Genomic DNA, 15798 nt, shown 5'->3' on the forward strand with positions numbered 1-15798 from the left:
GAAAGTCCCAATAATGTTCATGTTTTTTTTGCACAGACCAGCTGTTTCTCATTTTTTAGACCTCTGTGTATATTGTCACACTAGAAACAATATTTAATTTGTTCCAATAAAAAAAAAAAAAAAAAAAAACGGGTAATGGTTCACATCAAAATGTATCAATTGACCCATTCATTCATTGAGAAACATCCACACACACACACACACATTCACACTCATACACTACGGACAATTTAGCCTACCCAATTCATCTGTACCACATGTCTTTGGACTGTGGGGGAAACCGAAGCACCCGGAAGAAACCCACGCGAAGGCAGGGAGAACATGAAAACTCCACACAGAAACGCCTACTGAGCCGAGGTTCGAACCAGCGACCTTCTTGCTGTGAGGCGACAGCACTACCTACTGTGCCATTGCCTCGCCCTCAATTGAGCCAATAAAAAATAAATTATTTGCTTTAAATAAAATTTTCTATCTTCATGAGATAGAACTAATTGAAATCCTCTTTTTGTTCTAAACTAAATGATATAGCATTAATCAAAACAAAAATTTCTATAAACTGTTCATCCAATTAAAAAATAGGGTTTCACATCTAAATTTGATCACTTGAGCCAATAGAAAATAAATGATTTGGCTTAAACAATATAATTCCATGAAAGTATAAAGCATATAAGCTTCTTGTTAGTATGCATGCACTGGCCTGTGTGAGTAACCTTAAAACTTTACATTGGTCAAAACAAATATTTCCCTAGTTGACCTCTTAATCAAAACATTTACATTTAACTATGTTTTGAGCTTAAAATATATTACTTGAAAAAAAATTATTACATGACATGAAATATCTTTTATTTTATTTATGTTTAATTGAATGAAGTACTGCTCGAAAGTTTTTTGTTTTTTTTTTCATTGCAGGAGTAGTGTTTGCTTGATTCAGCAGCTGTTGACTTGAATTTTTTTATTTGCCAAGGACATCAGTTTTAATAAGCTAAAATTGGCATCATCTTTTGAGATGATGTACTTTTTTGAGAAAAATGATGTCCATATATGTGTAATCGTGGTCCGAATTTACATAAAACACAGTAAAGTCACCTTTGTATAAAAGAATGATGAACTCCTTATTTCTGCCTTGAACACAGCATTTTTTCCATGACTGTTTTTAATGCATTAATAACATATACACACATATTTTTTAAACATGTTTTGACTTTCATAAGCCATAAAACATAAGCCATAAGAGCTACAATGTGCTGTCCACGTATGTGGCCACTAAGCTCTCGGAGTTTAAATAATCTACATGAGAAAAAGGGTGGAGGGTGAGTAATATAAAACCTTTTTTTTTTTTTTTTTGAACTATCCCTTTAACTGGATATGTTGGCTGGATTCACTGGATTCTCCTCTGAAATATTTCTGTTCAGTAATATCACTTCCTAAATCACAGCTGTTCAGTCTACGGAGAGAACGGGGCAAAAAGAGGCAGCCCGGACCAAGCCTCAGTCTGAGATTAAGGTCTGTGATGTTGTTTGAGCTTCTCAAAATTGAGTGTGATTTATATGTCATGGGGAAAAACTGTCGGTTTTTGCAATTTTGTCAATGATGACCTTATGAGTGGGGAATGGTGGACTCCAAAGGGCCTTTCGGGAGACAAGCTGCTGCTTCTTCCCAGACAATGGAGCACTGTACTGCGTTTCCTATTATTGCCTTGGATCGGTTTTAAATGTATTAGGTCACTGTGATGTGGTCGTTATATATCGCTGCTCTAAAGCTGACCCTCTGATCAGATTCAAATGAATGATCGTGCTGAGATCAAATAGTCATCTGTTTTTCAGAGATGCTCTAATGAACAGTTTGATGTACTGCACAGAAGAATACAATATGGATTAATGAATAAAGAGCAATGCCAGGTTGTCCACTTATGCACTTTCTGACCGTATTCCCACAACATTTCTTTTTGGTCTGCAGCTTTCTAGGATTCATTCAGTTTATTTGTCTTCCATTTGCTCATCAGATATGAACTCTGGTACGATGATTTCACTAATTTTATTGCATATTTTTAGTACATATATATATATATCTACGCAATCTATAATGACTCACCTTAATATTTTTGTGCGAATGTATACCTGACCAGACCAACCGTCTGACAAAAAAGTCCCCTTCTGAATCAAATCAGCAGGATGCCCTTCTAGATCTTTCACTGACTTTGAAGACTCTACTGACTACGCTTACATGGACATCTGTAATCTAGTTATTTGCCTTACTAGACAATAATTTAATTGAGGTGTTTACGTGAAGTGCTGTCATGTAAGAGTTTCCTGTAATTTTAGGTCACTTTAGCTTCAGTTCAGTAGTTCACCTTCATCATGAATTTCATCAATTCATGAAATTTTCATTCATGACCCCGTGACAAACTGAGGAGGTATTAGACACAAAAAAAGAGTAAGGACTGGTGTTATGCTAAGTAAGTGTTATGGAATTTCATAACACACACAGAAAGAAAAGAAAAAAAAAAAATTCTGCATTTTGCGGTGTGTGTGTGTGTGTGTGTGTGTGTGTGTGTGTGTGTGTGTGCCTGTGTGTGTTTTTGCGGTCCTTTGCTGACAGCTGCGTGTGTGGATCTTGTTGGAAAATATGGCGAAAAGTCCAACATGATGGTGATAGTTTGATCGCTGTGTTTACTTCATTAATGCCATTAATATATGCATACTCAACATCTTAATTCCCTTCCTGTTTAGTTCAGTTATGACTTTAGTCAGATTAAGTTAATCAAAAATTGCTGTTTTGAGCTTATGTAGGCCTACAGATCAAAATTCACGTTTAACTGAAAAAACAGTAAGTACATCTTATTGAACATCATTTTTTTGCATCATCAATATTCAACATAATTTATTTACATCATCAATTATCAAAGTAGAACAGTTTCTCTGGCAGTTTGTGATGCATTTTGGAAGCAGGAGATGAGGCCCTGGTCTAATGCGTCACCAGGCGTGAGAAACATGTTCTCAAAGACTTACGATAGAATTCAAATGAGCCATTTAATCTAGATAAATCTAGATTAATTCCAAGATTAGAGTGAGAATAATCTAGATTTTAATAAATAGTCTATGCCCACCTTTAATAAATAAATAAATAAATATATATACTACCTGACAAAAGTCTTGACGCCGATCCCAGTTATAAGAACAACAAATTATAACTTGACTTCTAGTTGATCATTTGGAAAAGTGGCAGAAGGTAGATTTTTTTTGCGATTAATCATCTGTTAAACTGCATCCCAATCATTACAAATACTGCAGAAGACCTATTGGAACCTGCATGGACCCAAAGTTCTCACAAAAATTAGTCAACTTTGGTGAAGGAATAATCATGGTTTGGGGTTATGGCAACAACAGCCTGAGGTTTCAATACACTTGTGCTGCTCCTTACATTACAAACCACAGGAGGGGGCAAATTCTTCAGCAGGATAGCGCTCCTCATACTTCAGCCTCCACATTAAAGTTTCTGAAAGCAAAGAAGTTCATGGTGCTCCAGGATTGGCCAGCTCAGTCACTAGACATGAACATTATTGAGCATGTCTGGGGTAAGATGAAGGAGGAGGCATTGAAAATGCATTCAAAGAATCTTGATGAACTCTGGGAGTCCTGCAAGAATACTTTCTTTGACTTTATTAATTAGTTATTTGAGTCATTGCAGAAATGTATGGTTGCAGTCCTCCAAGCCCACAGGAGTCATTCACAATATTAGTTCTTTTTCCACTGCGCCATGACCTTATAGTTTATACTGTACATTATTTCTGTTAAGTGACACGACTTTTGTTTCAGCAAAGTCAGACCTTTCTGTCCTAATTAAATAATTAAAATTCAAGGCTGATCATATTTTATTCTGGTAAAATAAGGGTAATCAAGAGGCCTTTCATATAAGCCACTTCTGAGCCAAGTTATTATTTGTTGTTCCTAAAACTTGGATGGGCGACAAGACTTTAGTCAGATGGTGTATATACAGTAGTCAACAAACCTACAGCAATTTGAAGTGGATCAAAACTTTTTATCCGAATTGGCCTAAAACAGTTAAAAAACACCTATTTCATTTTGAAAAACTTTTTTGATCCACTTCAAATGTTGACTACTGTATACACACACACACAAACACACACACACACACACACACACACACACACAAACATACATGAACACACACACATATAAACACATATACTGTAACATTTTAGCTAATATATTTTTAACATGTACAGGTAAAGAAAAAATTTGCTCTCCTGTGAAATTTGGATTATTTTTCCATTATATATATATATTCATTCATTCATTCATTTTCTTGTCGGCTTAGTCCCTTTATATTTTGTTTTTTTGCCCTATTTGTTTTAGTTTTTAATTGATTCATAAAAAAATGTTAAGGTCAATATTATTATACTGTAGCTTATTAGCCCCTTAAGTTTTTCTCAACTGGCTACAAAGCAAACCATTGTTGTTCAATAACTTGCCTATTTAACCTAGTTAAAATATTTAAGCCTTTAAATTGCAATTAAGCTAGTATCTTGCAAAATAACTAGAAAATATGTTGTACTGCCATTGAGGGAAAGACAACATAATTTAGTTACTATTAATTATTAAGTTGGAAAAAAATCTTGTCCCTGTTAAACAGCACTCTGGAAATATTTTAAAAGAACAAAATATTTTTACAGGAGGGCTAATCATTTTGTCTTCAGTTGTCATTTGCATATACTGCCATGTATCATATTTCTTTATGGGATGTCTCACTGTAGAAACATATCTCTCTGTTGAGTAGCTCATCTTGGCAGTCACACTCAATGATCGGCAATGGGATGAATTTGGACCACATTGCAGATTAAACGAGAGGAGGTAATTAGGTCTAAAGAGGAGATAATTTTGCTCCAGTCAGGCTTCTGTTGTTTTAAGTCCTTCTGGAAAATGTGGATTTCCCAATGATGGCCGTTTAAAGGTGTCACTCTGGAGCCACGGCGAATTAAAGGGAGTCACTACATAGTCTAAACAAGCAATCTTCTCCATTATCAACAGCCTGACAGGATAATAGAGTACAACTGGTCATGTGACGAGGGCTGTGGTGACAAAAGACCGGCATCTATCATTTAGCCGTCTGCGATGGTGCCCGCTTTTTATCAGCACCGTTTGATTTAAATGAAACAACAGGAAAGCAAGAGAGGAGAGTATTGTGGTTTCAATTTAATGGGCATATATATATATATATATATATATATATATATATATATATATATATATATATATATATATATATGTCTGTCCATAATCCATCCATCCATTCTTCTTTTTTTCAATCTATCTATATATCTATCTATCTATCTATCTATCTATCTATCTATCTATCTATCTATCTATCTATCTATCTATCTATCTATCTATCTATCTATCTATCTATCTATCTATCTATCTATCTATCTATCTATCTATCTATCTATTTATCTGTATATCTGTCTGTCCATCTCTCTGTCCGTTTGTGTGTCCGTCTGTCTGTTTCTCTGTCTCTCTGTCTGTCTGTCCGTCCGTCTGTTCGTCCGTGTGTCCGCCTGTCTGTATGTCCATCTATCTTTCTATCTATCTGTATATCTATCTGTCTGTCTGTCCGTCTGTCTCTGTCTATATATCTATCTTTCTATCTATCTTCCTATCTTCCTATCTATCTATCTATCTATCTATCTATCTATCTATCTATCTATCTATCTATCTATCTATCTATCTATCTATCTATCTATCTGTCTGTCTGTCTGTCTGTCTGTCTGTCTGTCTGTCTGTCTGTCTGTCTGTCTGTCTGTCTGTCTGTCTGTCTGTCTGTCTGTCTGTCTATCATCTATCTATTTATCTGTATATCTGTCTGTCCATCTCTCTGTCCGTTTGTGTGTCCGTCTGTCTGTTTCTCTGTCTCTCTGTCTGTCTGTCCGTCCGTCTGTTCGTCCGTGTGTCCGCCTGTCTGTATGTCCATCTATCTTTCTATCTATCTGTATATCTATCTGTCTGTCTGTCCGTCTGTCTCTGTCTATATATCTATCTTTCTATCTATCTTCCTATCTTCCTATCTATCTATCTATCTATCTATCTATCTATCTATCTATCTATCTATCTATCTATCTATCTATCTATCTATCTATCTATCTATCTGTCTGTCTGTCTGTCTGTCTGTCTGTCTGTCTGTCTGTCTGTCTGTCTGTCTGTCTGTCTGTCTGTCTGTCTGTCTGTCTGTCTGTCTGTCTGTCTGTCTGTCTGTCTGTCTGTCTGTCTGTCTGTCTGTCTGTCTGTCTGTCTGTCCGTCTGTCTGTCTGTCCGTCCGTATATCCATCTATTGTTCTATCTTTCTATTTTTCTATCTATCTGTATTTCTATCTCTCTATATTTTTATCTATATATCCATCGATCTCTCTGTTTCTGTGTAGTAATGTTTTATTTAAATGAAACACCTTTTATTACAATTTAATGCAAATGCCTACATATATATGAAAAAAATATATATAATTTGTTTGTTTACTTACTCACCAATCATGCAATTATGCCTGCTTTTTGTCAAACTTTGGTTTATCAAAGTTGTTCGAGTTTAATTAATTATTTATTTATCAAAAATGCAGTTGCACTTTTTATATTTTGTCCTTTTTGTGTGCTATTTCAACAATAATTATTCATTCATTCATTTTCTTGTCGGCTTAGTCCCTTTATTAATCCGGGGTCGCCACAGCGGAATGAACCGCCAACTTATCCAGCAAGTTTTTACGCAGCGTATGCTCTTCCAGCTGCAACCCATCTCTAGTGTGTGCACACACACTCATACACTACGGAAAATTTAGCCTACCCAATTCACCTGTATCGCATGTCTTTGGACTGTGGGGGAAACTGGAGCACCCAGAGGAAATCCACGGGAAGGCAGGGAGAACATGCAAACTCCACACAGAAACGCCAACTGAGCCGAGGTTCGAACCAGCGACCCAGCGACCTTCTTGCTGTGAGGCGACAGCACTACTTACTGCGCCACTGCCTCGCCTCTCAACAATAATTAATGGTTCAATGATTGAATTATCAAATGTGCAATGGTGGTTGAATTTTATCAGAAGTTTGCTTTGAATGAAAGAAAAATACATTAAAAACCAGATAGGTTGGAGTTGAATAGCTTAACATCGCTACAAGCATATCAAAATACATAAATAAAAAAATTAGTTAAATATTTGCTCATATGTCACATTTTCTTTTATGTTTGTTTGATTTATGGCATTTTAAATACAAATTTATTTAAATCCATATATCTGTATATATTAGAGCAAACAAAATGCAGATAAGAAATATATTTTATGGCTTTTTTTATTATAATGCTGTTATTATACCCTTAACAAAAACTAATAATGAAACAAAACTTCCATAAAAGTTCAAGAGGTTATAAAGGTAAATGATTTCATCTGCCTGGACCAAACAACAGTAATGAATGTGGGCCAATAGCAACGCAATGAGCCGGTCCATTCCTCTGTGAGGTGGAAACAGCTAGTTAGAGTCTGTAATCTCCAGAGACGCCTCCACTTCGCCCCAACCCCGAACCCCCCCGCCTGGGGCTTTTAAGTGGAACCTTCTGAACATCCAGCCAGAGTTTGCTGGATAGCAGGCAGCTGGACTTTGTCATGCATGACCAGGGACATTCTTGTTAGTGTAGTGTAACCTTTTCTGCACTAACACAGATAACACTGGCACCTAGCTGGGTCCTAATCTGTGTGCAGTGCCCAAGCAAGAGGGGGGAGAAATTGGAATGGAGGGGGCCAGCTAAAACATGGTGGGGGGATGTAAATTATCCCAAACAACAGGCCAGAAGTTGTGTATTTGCAACTTTTTCAATTTCTTTATGATGCTTTGTGTGAATTATGGATGTACCTTTAAAATGTAACTGCAAGTATTGTATTGTTAAAAATACAGTAGAAACCCTAAAAGAAATTTCAACATTTTACAGTAATTAAAGTACACTGTTAAAATGCTTGGTTCTATATAATTCTATATAATCAATTTTGTGTTGTGAAGCAATTAAGTTTATTTAACAAGTTTAAGTAGATTTAACTTAAAACAATTAAGTTGTCCCTTAAAAACCTTTTGTTAACACAAAAGAATTGTGTTGTTTCAGCTCAATTTAAATAAGTAGTTTGAACAAACAGTGTTTTGGGGTGTATCTCATTAATTCATAGTTTCAATACATCATAAAGTACAAACCTATTCACAATCTTGTATATTTTGCTATACATACAAAAATACAACCAAAAGCAGGTGGTGATGAAAAAGTACACTCTCAGAAAATATGGTACTGGGCAGTACCTTTTTATGGGACATAATTGTACCTTTAGCAAAGAAACACATTTGTACCACTGCAGTTTGTACCTTTAAGGACATGATTTGTACCATGGGAAATCAAAATGTACCTTTTGTTTTTAAGACCTGCAGGTACAATATTGTACCTTCATCAAAGGTACAAATCTGATAGGTACCACACAGTGACAAGACACTTTGTACCTTAACAGTGTCAAATGTGTTCCTTCAAGAACTATTTAAAGACATTTTGCTATATCCAAAATGTGTCAGTTTATTTTCAGCGATTATAAAACATCAAATACTTTTTTAAACATGTGTTATAAAGTTTTTTCATATAGCTTTTTATACATTTAAAGAATGAAAATACTTCAACACAAATCAAAAGATCTATTTTTTGCTAAACATTTCACACTTTTCACAAAAATGTTACAGAAATATATTCTCCCATGTACAATGTTAACTTTTTTTGTCTTCTATTTTCACACAATACCTTTGTAATCACCTAAAGGTTTATCATTTAATTTAATTCATTTTAAAATAAACTCTTAAAATAAAATAGACTTATGCAAAAATATTGTAACGAGATATGCACAATGTTCGATTAGTTTTACAACAGTAAATTGTCTGCATGAACACTTTGCATATGCAAGACTTTTGCCAGCTCATGTGCGTAGTGAAAAGTAAACGCCAAAAAGGTGCAGATATGAATAATGAAAATGTATTTATCAGAAAATGCACAATAAATGTTTATTAAAATCCCTTAAATGTTTAGTTTACAATACCAACAGTTTTGCCAGTTGATTTGTATTATAGTAGTTAATAATTGTTTATGTCTATGGTTATGTCTTAGTTGAACATATGCTTTTAAAATGATGATTCATGTTTTAGTATGGAAATTATTTATAAAATCACTTTGCCTTTGCAGTATTATGTACACTTATGTACCTTTTTATGAGAACAATGGCGTACCTGTGTTTCAATTGTACCATAAAATGTACAGAGCAGTATCATAAGAGGACTTTTCTGTACCATACAAGTTACAACTTTTACAAAGGTACAACATTTTCCTTAAGGAACATTATTTGTACCACCATGTACCTTTTTTCTGAGAGTGTATGAGAAAACAAAGCTCATCACAAACAACTTTTCTATTTAAAACACCAATATATAGAAGGAGCAACTAGTAAACGTCATTATGGTTGCAAACATGACTAAAGTAATGCAATAAACATTATTCATCCACGTTAGATTTAATATAAAATTGTACTGCACATAACTGAACCACAGTAATATCCCAAAAATTAAAAAGTGAAGTGTCATGCAAGTAACTCTGTGAGAGTTATTATGGTTATTTGTTATTAACATATCAGTTTACAATTTTTTATTGTAACATTTCTAATGAGGTGACGTTCTTATCCAGACAGTTCATTCATCAAACATTAAAAAGCACCTAATTAGATTCAACAAATCACTTTCAGTAGACCATGAATAACCCCAAATCAAGCAGCAGTATTACAGACATGTTGATTATTACAGCACTGTAGGGAATATGAAAAAATAAAAAATAATCTTGAGCAACAAATGAACACGGTAGAATGCAGTAGCTTTAGCCAGTTTTAGATTGCTTGTGATAATAATTTCATTTGGGTGACGTGGTGGCGCAGTAGGTAGTGCTGTCGCCTCACAGAAGGAAGGTCACTGGCTCGAGCCTCGGCTGGGTCAGTTGACATTTCTGTGTGGATGTGCATGTTTTCCCAGTGTTCGCATGGGTTTCCTCCGGGTGCTCCAGTTTCCTCCAAAGGCCAAAAACAAAGTACAGGTGAATTGGGTAAGCTAAATTGTCCGTAGTGTATGTGTGTGAATGAGAGTGTATGAGTGTGTTTCCCAGTGATGGGTTTCATTCGGAAGGGCGTCCACTGCATAATACATGTGCTGGATAAGTTGGCGGTTCATTCTGCTGTGGCGACCCCAGTTTAATAAAGGGAATAAACCGAAAAGAGAATAAAAAAATGAAAAATAATTTTTAAAAATAATAACTTTATGGTTATAGAGGCATATACATATTCCTTGTATATTATATGGAATATTTGTAGCACAACCATATTATACAAATGTTTTAATTTAATTTTTTTTTAATTGAATTTACGCAAGTGCAGCCTATAATTTGAAACGCTGAAATAATGTGTGGGAAAATCTGGATAGGGAGCCTTAGCACCCCCAAAAAACTTCTACATACACTAGGAAGACAGAATCCCGTTCAAGGACATGCAGCACCCTGAGTTCCGGAAACTCAACCTGTACCATAGAAAAACATTAGTGCTGTTCCTTTACAGGAATTTGACATATACTTTCCTTCATACAGTTCAATATTGTTTGTATGTTTTAGCAATAATAAAGTTATGAACTGCAAAATGAATGACAACACTGTTCACTATAAACATGAAGCAGCCGAGATGGTAACACTTTACAATAAGGTATAGTTAATGCATTAACAAACATGAACAAACAATGCTTGTTAATGTAAGACAATTGAAATAAACTTGTTTATTGTTAGTTCATGTTAACTCACAGTGCATTTAATATTGTTAACAAGCATGAATTAGTGTTTTAGTAATGCATTAGTAAATGTTGAACTATAACAAATGCTGTGCAAGTATTGTTCAAACTTAGTTCATGTTAGAAAATATATTAAAGGGGACCTGTTATATTCTTCTTTTTATTTACAAGATGTAAAATAAGTATCTGATGTCCCTAGAGTGTGTGTGTGAAGTTTCAGCTCAAAATACCACACAAATAAGGTTTTATAACTCGTTGAAACTGTCCCTTTTAGGTTAATTGATCCTAATTGATCTTTTTTGGTTACTGTCGCTTTAAATTCAATTGAGATTGTGCTCTTTTCAAAAGAGGGAGGAACTACAAATGCGTCACTGAAAAAAGGTGTTGCATGCAGAACTGTTGCAAACAATTTATTTGTGTTGAATTTAAACAAACAAATTAAGTTTAATAATGTTCAACTTAATTTGTTTGTTTAAATCCAGCCCAAATAAATTGTTTACAACCACTTAACGTAAAAAATTTAGTAAATCTAAGGAATCATCTTTGAATATTTTTTTCAGTTTAGTGGGAGATTCAAAAACAAGACTAATGCCCTATGCTAATGAGAGAGAGATCATCACTAATGGGCAGGGCTTGTCCTCTCTGGTGACATGTACAAAAGTAACATTAAGCTGTTTGTTTGGTTTTATTTTGCATATGTATTCTCATCTTGAAGCACATTTGAACTCTCTTGGCCACCGTAGTTTATTAAATCTATGAAACCTTGAAAATGTATTTATTTATTAAACATTGTGCACATGTATGTCTCTCTAATGTATCTACAGCATAGTTTACTTTAACATATATGGAATAGGCAGGTGCTTCATCCAAGGCGTCATACAGAAAAGCTAACAATATTCATCATAGACAAAACTAGATTAAGAAATATAGAGATGATGTAAAGTGTTAGATTTTTAATTTTTTTGGCAAAGCTTTAGGTTACAGCTCATATTTTACACAGTAATTAAACAGTTTTTTCTACTTCTTTTTATTTTACTGTTCATGTGTAATTATACAGTAAGTGCATTTAAGTAATGGGGAACAATATGAAAGGTTTGGGGGAACCACTTTTAGACACTTTAATTTACAGCCCACAAACACTATATTTACCCTCTACAAGAAGCAAGGGGGTAACAGGCACCACCTTAATTTACAGCCCACTATGATTTTGTTTAGAATCTATAGTGTATGCCACTTATATTATACCCCCCAAACCCCACTTATGTCTTTTCAGCAATGGTCACATATCAAAATACAATATGATAGCATACAACACGTGTTGTACCCCGATCAGTTTATACAGCAAAAATATGATATATGGCAGCAGTATTAAAATTGGCAAAGACAGAATTTAAAAAGCAGCAAACAACATTATATTTTTGATTATCGCACAAATATAATGTTCCATGTTCCACTCTAAAATCTGGATTTACTAAAACATCTCTGTTAAGCGGCTTTAAGTCAGTCTACATTGGAAAAGTACTACATAAATAAAACATGAATTGAATTGAATGTTGTCACAGTGTAAATGTAACTGTTACCCCCTTGATTCTTACATTAAATTTACAGGCTATAAAATGAAGTATTGCTTGTTATCTTCTTGTTTCTCTACAACCTGTCACATTGTTCCTTTATACATTCCAAAAAACACATTTTTGCAGCTTGTTCAAGCTACTTATTTAAAATGAGCTGAATCAACACATTTTTTTTTATTTTTTTAGGAGACATCTTAAATGTTTTAAATTCAATCGACATCAATTTGTAAAAACAATTGAGTTAACTTAATCCATTTGTGTTAACACACATATAATGAAATGAGCTAATATATTTGAACTTGTACAGTTAAAGAAAAAAAAAATGCTCTCACATTTGCCAGAAAAGTTGTTGTGGCTCTGAAATAGAGACTAAGCTGAAGGAAAAATGAATGAATGAAATATTTGTGTTTCTATTGTATACAGTTTTGTTATACAGTTGAAGTAAGAATTATTATACCCCCTGAATTATTCGCCCCCCCTTGTTTATTTTTTCTCCAATTTCTGTTTAACGGGGAGAAGGTTTTTTTCAACTAATTTCTAAACATGATAGTTTTAATAACTAATATCTAATAACTGATTTATTTTATCTTTGCTGTGATGACAGTAAATAATATTTTACTAGATATTTTTAAGACACTTTTAAACAAATTAAAGTGACGTTTAAAGTTTTAACTAGGTTAATTGGGTTAACTAGGCACGTTAGGGAAATTAGGCAAGTTGTAAAACGATGGTTTGTTCTGTAGACTCTCAAAACGAAAAATAAATATATAGCTTAAAGGGTCTAAAAGTTTTGATCTTAATTTTTTTTATTATTAAAAACTGCTTTTATTCTAGCCTAAATAAAACAAATAAGACTTTCTCCAGAAGAAAAAATATTATCAGACATATTGTGAAAAATTCCTTGCTCTCTTAAACATCACTTGGGAAATATAAAAAAAAAAGAAAGAAAAAAATTCAAAGGAGGGCTAATAATTCTGACCTCGACTGTATATTTACCTTTGAGATGATGTGTAAATCTCAATTGACCCTTATGATTTGTTGTCTAGATTTAAATATAATATATAGGTAGACTATTATTACAGTTTTATTAATATTTTTATAGTTATTTTTTTGTAAAAATACTAAAATGTAGGAATTGAAAGATGTTCGCCTCCTGAGTTCTTGCAATCGGACTCTGTGCTACTGTAGACCAACATTGATGGCATTCCTCAGCCAAAAGCTTGACATTTCGCTTCCCTTGTTTTCCTCCGGCAATGCTTCGTTTGTCAGTTTGCGTCTGCTTTATGCTATCTCCGAAACCTCGAAAATGCAAACTGTGGTTGTTTTCCCTGACAGCGTGAAATATAAATGAGTTGTAGACATGCTGCTGTAGCCTGTGTGTTCGTGGAGGATCAAAGCGAGCAGAGCTTCTCTATCGCTTGGCTAAAATGTTCATCTAATCTGAGTGTTGCTGCGAGGGATTCGCTGCTGGTGTGGAGAGCTTAGCTGGGCCTTCAGACAGAGCGTGAGCCCAACATGTGTAGTCCAGATGCCCAAAAGCGGAGGTGGGTGTGAGCCACGCTATAGTGCTGACAATAATTCGGGGACAGCGGGTGTCAGGCTGAGAGAGGCCTACACCTCATCACCCCGCCGGCTAATTGATTTCCAAATGAGCCGCGGTATTTCTGCACAGTAATCTTGAAAGGGGGTCATAAAAATGTCCGGGGATACAGGGTGTGCCGCGCTTTTATCTGAAAACCTAAAATGTCTCTCGCTTTCCTCTCCTCTCTTATTTCTACAACCGCTAACCTTTCTCTCTTCCAGTCGGCCCTTTTTTCTGCATTTACTGTTTCCCTTTATTTGCGGTTCTAAGTTGGCACACCTGATTTTTTTTTTCTCAAATTTGGGCCTTTTTTGTGAGAGGAAACGTCTAGAACGTCCAAATCAGAACCATATTGGTACTCTCAAACCACAATAATATGTGCGCATGAGAACAGTGGAAGATTCCAGATTTTTAATAGCATTCCAAAAACAATGATACATTGTTTTTTTCCCTTCTTAATTTAGCTGCTGATTAGGTGATAAATCAGTGTGGGGTTTGGTGTTGTGACATTGACCATCAGTCTTTAGCATATTGTGGTAAATGAAAACCAGTGCCTGTGAAAAACATGCATATGATGATTTTTGTTATCTTAGTTTGTTATTTTTAATGTAAAAATGTGCTTGGATTTTTTTTTACGAATATTACGAATAATACAAATATTTAAGGTTCTTTTAGATACCTGAGAAAATCAGTGAAATATAGTGGTCAGCATAATAAAGTACACCCCATTTTGAAAATGAATATTTTGTATCAATTTCTCAGTAAATATAGGAATTGTATTTTGGTGCATTTAAACAAATCTTTATTAAACTGAAATATTTATTAAAATAATATTTTAGTGACCAAATATATTTAGAAATTGAAAGATAATACAATTAAATTTTAAGCAAAATATTGCAAAAAAAAAAAAAAAAATGACAGCCTACAAAATTTTAACTAAATTAAAAAAAAATTGTTTTTGCTTCTCTTGATTTTTCCTCTTTTTTAAAAATTAGTATTTAATATTTTTATATAACATAAATTTGGGTGTACTAGTTAAGCTCCAGATTTGGCTTCAGTTCTGACTAATCTAATGTACATGCACAAATATAATATGCACAAAAATATTAATTTAAAAGATAGATTAACACTTTTCTAATCATGACAAACTTAATAATACATTTCTAATAACTGATTTATTTTAATCTTTGCCATGATGAAAGTAAATAATGAGTTTTTTTTTTCCAAATGATGTTTAACAGAGCTGCCTATTAACCTTGTTAAGCCTTTGAATGTCACTTTAAGCTTTATAGAAGTGTCTTGAAAAATATCTTGTCAAATATTATTTGACATCTCAATTGACCTCTGTGACTGGTTTTGTGGTCCAGAGTCACATATACTGTATACTCTGAGGTACCATCATGGCATCAAAAGAAATATATATCTATATATCTATATCTATATCTATATCTATATCTATATCTACATCTATATATATATCTATATATATATATATATCTATATATATATATATATATATATATATATATATATATATATATATATATATATATATATATATATATATACAGTTGAAGTCAGAATTATTAGCCCACCTGAATGTTTTGACCACTTGTTTTTTTTTTTTACTCAATTGCTGTTTAATGGAGAGAAGATTTTTTCAACACATTTCTAAACATAATAGTTTTAATAGCTCATTTCTAATAACTGATTTATTTGATCTTTGCCATGATGACAGTAAATAATGTTTTAC

General features: G+C 33.8%; 1 protein-coding gene across 15 annotated transcripts in view; it reads left to right on the forward strand.

Moving 5' to 3' along the window:
* cep44 (centrosomal protein 44) overlaps positions 1-15798 on the forward strand; it is a 217257-nt gene that overhangs the window by 130599 nt on the left and 70860 nt on the right. For 2 of the 15 annotated variants that reach the window (XM_087236364.1, XM_087236372.1), the window contains exon 1: positions 13633-14007. The exons of the other annotated variants lie outside the window; for them this stretch is intronic. The gene's annotated coding sequence lies outside the window, so the exon portion shown is untranslated. Of the gene's footprint in view, positions 1-13632; positions 14008-15798 lie in introns of those variants that run through there. 15 annotated transcript variants of the gene reach the window in all.

This window comes from Danio rerio, chromosome 1 (assembly GCF_052040795.2).
Source record: "Danio rerio strain M-AB ecotype USA chromosome 1, GRCz13ab, whole genome shotgun sequence".
NCBI lineage: Eukaryota > Metazoa > Chordata > Actinopteri > Cypriniformes > Danionidae > Danio > Danio rerio.